The sequence below is a fragment of the Suricata suricatta genome, chromosome 9 (genome assembly GCF_006229205.1).
Source record: "Suricata suricatta isolate VVHF042 chromosome 9, meerkat_22Aug2017_6uvM2_HiC, whole genome shotgun sequence".
Taxonomy (NCBI): domain Eukaryota; kingdom Metazoa; phylum Chordata; class Mammalia; order Carnivora; family Herpestidae; genus Suricata; species Suricata suricatta.
Window position 1 is genome coordinate 137,411,438 of NC_043708.1, and position 5,983 is coordinate 137,417,420.

Below are 5,983 nucleotides of genomic sequence, written 5' to 3' on the forward strand. Positions count from 1 at the left end.
TGGCTCAGGTCGTGATCTCACACTAGTGAGGTGCTATTCTTTTCTTTTTTTTAACTTTCACTAAAATTTTATTTTATTTTAATCAATTAATAATTTTTAACAGCTATTTATTATTTTTTAACACTTTATTGTCAAATTGGTTTCCATATAACACCCAGTGCTTCTCCCCACAAGTGCCCCCCTCCATGACCATCACCCCCTTCTCCCCTCCCCCTTCAGCCCTTGCATCATTTTCAGTATTCAATAGTCTCTCATGGTTTGTCTAACAGGAGAGACCTAACAGAGGGCCATGGGGAGGGGAAGGGGGAAAGAGAGTTTGGGAGAGAGAGGGACACAAATCATGAGAGACTATTGAATACTGAAAACAAACTGAGGGCTGAAGGGGGTTGACTTAGGAGTGCAAACATATGGTATCTGTCCTTCTCCACCTGACTTATTTCACTTAGCATGACACCCTCGAGGTCCATCCACTTTGCTACAAATGGCCATGTTTCATTCTTCCTCTTTGCCATGTAGTCTTTTTAAGTTCCGTTGTGCTCTTTCTGGTTGTGTGTAGTCCAGATGGCGCTTCAGATGTTCTCATGCAGCTGTTTCTTTTTTTTATCCTTAAAAGTTTTCTTTTTCTGTGAGGGAAAAACCAAACCAAACCAGATTCAGAACTGAATCAACACTGTAATATATTTTGTTTAAACAGGGGCACTTGGGTGGCTCAGTCAGTTGAGCAACTGACTTGATTGCAGCTCAGGTCATGGTCCCAGGGTTGTGTGATTGAGCCCCAAGTTGGACTCCACTCTGGGAGTAGAGCCTGCTTCAGATTCTCTGTCTCTGTGTCTCTTTCTCTGTCTCTCTCTCTGTCTCTCTTCTCTCACTCCCCCATTGCCCCTCCCCCTGCTCATGCGCTTGCTCACTCTCTCTCAAATACAAAAAAAATCTTTTGTTTAAATAAACAGTAATGAGGCACCTGGGTGGCTCAGTCAGCTGAGCATCTGACTCTTGAGTTCAGCTCAGGTCATGATATCACGGTTCATGAGATAAGCCCCATGTTGGGCTCTGCGCTGACAGTGTGGAGCCGGCTTGGGATTTTCTCTCTCCCTCTCTCTCTGCCCCTCCCCTGCTTGTGCACGCACTCTCAGACTCTCTCTCTCTCAAGATAAATAAATCAACAATTTAAAATAAATGAACAGTAATAATAATAATAATAAGTGAAAAATTGAAAAAATCCACAAAGAATATCATGCTAGTTTATACATAAAGTTTGAGTTGCCATAACTCCCCCCCCCCCCTTAAAACCACTCATGCTAATTCGGACAGCTCTCACATCTGGTTTTGAAGAGGACCCCTAAAAGGGTCTCTGAAAGCCAACCCGAAAGGTCCAGGACACCTTAGGAAACACTGGATGTAGCCATCACTTGCCCTGTTGGGAATGAGGTGAGCCTTCCCTCCAGCCCCGTCTTCGGAGTCACAGGACACACAGGGGCCTGGTGTGAGTGAAAAGAGTCTACATCTCAACTTTTAGTTTTTATTACTAAAGAGAGAGGAGGGAGAAACGAGGTGACCATAAAAATACAGCGTGCGCATGGTTAGAACATTTAAGCGATAAACAAGTGAAATCCCCCTCCTTACACACTCTAGACCTGACACGCGTGATCGCTTCCAGAAATGAGACATTATGTGCAAATCACGTGTAGATCTATGTGCTATGAATGTCTATACAGTTACATAACAAGTGCACTATGTGTACGTACATACCTCTCTGTGTGTACTTGGACAAAAGATCCCGTCTGTAAGCCACCCCCCACTTCCTTCATTTAACCGTCTCTGAGAGGAGAGTATTCCTTCTGAATTAATTGACCTCACAGCACATCGTCTGGACGGCTCGTCTTAAATTTAATCAGGCTTTTTCTTTCCAGTTCCACCAGAGGAAACAGCAAGGAGAGAAATGAGCATTGTGCAAATATTATGCCAATACTCCTCCTCGCTGGGAAGCTGGGTGAGCCCTCTCCCGGCCGAGCTTAGGGGAGGGAGGTCTCCACCATACTTAGCAGTGCAATGAACAGGATTTGGAGGGCTTACTGGTAGTTCTTTATGGGGCTCCCGTATCCTAGTGGTGTTTCATTCCGCTGATTGGATTGTGGACAACTGTGATGAGGTCTTGTCCAGGGAGAGACGGTTGGAGGACTCTGAGAGACCCCTACTACCCATTCTGAGATTTTGAGCATGAACCCTTGGAACTGTATCTTAACCATTTTCTGGAGTGACTTAGCACATTATCCTGTGAACAGAGGTCTGTACGCACTTACACTTAGGAAATGATGCGCCACACCCCCCTTGGGCCCTTACAGCATGCCTTCATAGATCATAGTCTTTGGTGATGTTTTGCAGTAAATACACCTGTTTAGCATTATTGTGCCCGTGGTTTCCCAAACTTACTCTATCACTGAGCCCTTCCTTCCCTGCCACCTGTATCTCAGGATGCAAGTGTGGTTTCAGGATAACTTAAATACATACATCCCTACTGAACCCATGCTTTTAAATTCAGTGCAGGAATCAGTAAACATCTTCTGCAAAGGTCCAGATACTAAATATTTTAGGCTTTGTGGGCCAGATAGTCTCTGTGGAAAATCCTCAGCTCCGCCATGCAGCATAAAAGTAGTCATGGACAATAGGTGAGCAAGTGACCATGGCTATATTCCAATAAATCTACAGTTATGGGTCCTTTCATTGAACTTTATGTCATTTACAACATATGACCCTTCTTCCCTACGCCCCAACCATTTAAAACTATAGACGTCATTCTGTAGTCTGTAGAGAAGCAGGTAGGCTGGACTTGACGTGTAGGCCATAGGTTGACAACCTCCAATTTAGTGGGTAATAATTCAGGATCAGAGATAAATACTTTATTCAGCCATATTGTGAAATTTCAAAGATATTTTCAAGAAGATGAAGGTTAGTGTATTTATATAAGTAGGAAAGACTATGAAAGCTTCATCTTCTCTGTAGAAAACATTTGTTATCTTAAATATTGAGAGTTTAATAACGTCCTACCTGCTAAAGGATAAGCCTGATGAAGATTTGTTGAATAAATATTGATGAAAATTCTCCATATTATAAAAGAACTCAGATTAGAAACTATCACTACATAATGGTTTATTTATTACCGAATTTTTACGAAACCTAATTTTTATGATGCTGTTCAAAGGTTATAGCACAGCATTTGAGATTTTTAAAAATATTTTTAAAATTTTTTAATGTTTATTTTTGAGAGAGAGAGCACAGCCAGGGGAGGGACAGAGAGAGAGGGAGACACAAAATCTGAAGGAGGCTCCAGGCTCTGAGCTGTCAGCACAGAGCCTGATGCAGGGCTTGAACCGACGAACCGTGAGATCATGACCTGAGCCCAAGTTGGATGCTTAAGCAACTGAGCCACCTAGAGCCCCTGAGTTTTCACATGGATGCAAATTTGGGGCACCTAGGTGGCTCAGTCAGTTAAGTATCCAACTGTTGATTTCAGCTCAGGGTATGATCTCATGATTCCTGAGTTCAAGCCCTGCATCAGGCTCTGCGTTGTCAGACTTGGGACTCTCTCTCTCTCTGCCCCACCCCTGCTCACTCATTCCCTCTCTCCTCCCTCTCTCTCCCCATCTCTCTTTCTCTCAAAATAAATAAATAAACTTAAGGGGCACCTGGGTGGCTCAGTTGGTTGGGCATCTGACTTCGGCTCAGGTCATGATCTTGCAGTCTGTGAGTTCGAGCCCCACGTCGGGCTCTGTGCTGACAGCTCAGAGCCTAGAGCCTGCTTCAAATTCTATGTCTCTCTCTTTGCCCCTCCCCTGCTCACACTTTGTCACTCTCTCCCTCTCTCAAAAATAAATAAACATTAACATTTTTTAATATAATAAATAAATAAACTTTAAAAAGGAATAAAATAGATGCAAACATTCACTATATCCCAGTAAAAAAATTCTTCCTGTTGCCAATTAGATTTGAAAATTCATTAATGACATAATTGAAGATCAGGACAAATACAGCATTTCAAATGTCCCGAATTCCCTCTGAACAGTCATCTCTTCCCTTCAGACAGCTGTCGTCACCCCTCTGGGCCCGCGTGTAACGGTGACTCCTGGGTTTTTCGTAGGTTCATCCCGGAGCCCTGGGCGGCCTGCAGTGCCACGTGCGGGCCGGGCGTCCAGGTCCGAGAGGTCAAGTGCCGCGTGCTCCTCACGTTCACGCAGACGGAGACCGAGCTGCCCGAGGAGGAGTGTGAGGGCCCGCGGCTGCCCACCGAGCGGCCGTGCCTCCTCAGGCCCTGCGGCGTGAGCCCTGCCTCCCGCGAGCTGGACGCCTCTCCCCCGGAGGACGGCGGGGCGACCTACCACTGGGAGTATGCTGGCTTCACCCCTTGCACGGCCACCTGCTTGGGAGGTACTGGATTCTCGGCGGGGCGGTGGTCATGTCTTGTGTTGCTAATAGTTCGCGAAGTCACTCAATGGGCCAAGCCAAATACACAGCTCAGAAAAATCTAAGGGAGGTAAAGTCATAACTGAAAGCTATGCCTTCTCTTTCTTTATTTTCCAGTGTGATTATTCCAGAAAGATAAAAGATAGTGGCATTATTTCCTGACCCCCCCCAAATGTTATGCTCCTTTGACCTCAGCAAATGCATAAATGAGATGGGGAAAGAGGCCACTGATTAATATGGAATAAATAGGAAAATGCAGAACTGATAAGTCGAGCAGTCTTGCCCGTAAGTCAGTGTTACAGACCGAGGCGGCCTGGGGGTGCCGTGTCCGACGGAACTCGGTCAGGAGTCCCCTCGGGAGGTCGCTAGGCCCCAGCATGGGGGCCACTGCGGTCTGTGTGTGTGTCCATACGTGGGTAACGTGTGCAGCCAGGGACCTGTTAGGATTAGGAGGTCGGGTAACCTCAGCAGGGCGGAAGTTGGCGCCAAGATGACGCCCCTCCAGGACCTGAACGAGACTTGCTGAGGAGAGAGCAGGAGTCCACACGTCATTCTCCAGGGCTCTCTTCTTTGGAAGGAAAGGATAGAAATAGTTGGAAAGCTAGACCTTCTGCTGATGCGAAGGAGACGCATCCAATCGGGACTTCAGGACCCCTGACGCCCTAACCCTGGATTCCAGCAGTTGTGGCAAAACCCGCTGGCTAAATGCGCGCTGACTTCAGGGGCACCTGGGGGCTCAGTTAAGCGTCCAACTCTTGATTTTGGTCAGGTGATGGTTTCATGATTTGTGAGTTCGAGCCTCATGTTGGGTTCTGCACTGACAGTGCAGAGCCTGCGTAGGATTCTCTCTCTCTCTGCCCCTCCCATGCTTGAGTTCTTTCTTTCTCTCTCTCTTTCCCTTTTCTAAATAAATAGATAAACTTAAAAAAAACATGCCCTGACTTCCATCCCAGCCAGTGGTAGGGAGAATCCCAGGAGCTGCTGCCTTGGAAGGAAGTTGGTTCAAGTGCATCCTCCAGCCCTCTTGGTGGTCCTGAGCCCATTACTTGGAACTCCCTGTCAGGTGGAGCTCATTGTTCTGTCCCTGTCCCTGAGCCCATCGCTCTTTGTCCCCAGACCCTTAGGTGAATTCCCAGTCCTTCCCATCCAGTCTCCACGACTTACTGGTATTTGTCTTTGTTCTGTCCTAATTCAACCTCTAAGCCCACCTATCCCGACACACACACCTGCTCTCTGACATTGCCAGCCTGCAGTAGCCCCGAGGAAGTGCCTGTGTCCTACCCCCTGGCTTTGGCTAAGCAGCCCGCTATCCTATGGAGGTATGCACATAGGATTTAAGAAAAGAATACGTAGCTGCCACCAGATTCTCTCTGCTTTCCTTACTTGCTTCTCTCTGGTGTTTAGAAGGCCACCCAACTAACTAGGAGGTTAGATTTTCTAACCTACCTGGACCTTAACTGACGACTGTGTCTCTTGTCTCCGGGGCACATGGTCTCAGCCCCAAGTACACTGCCGTGCCTGCGCC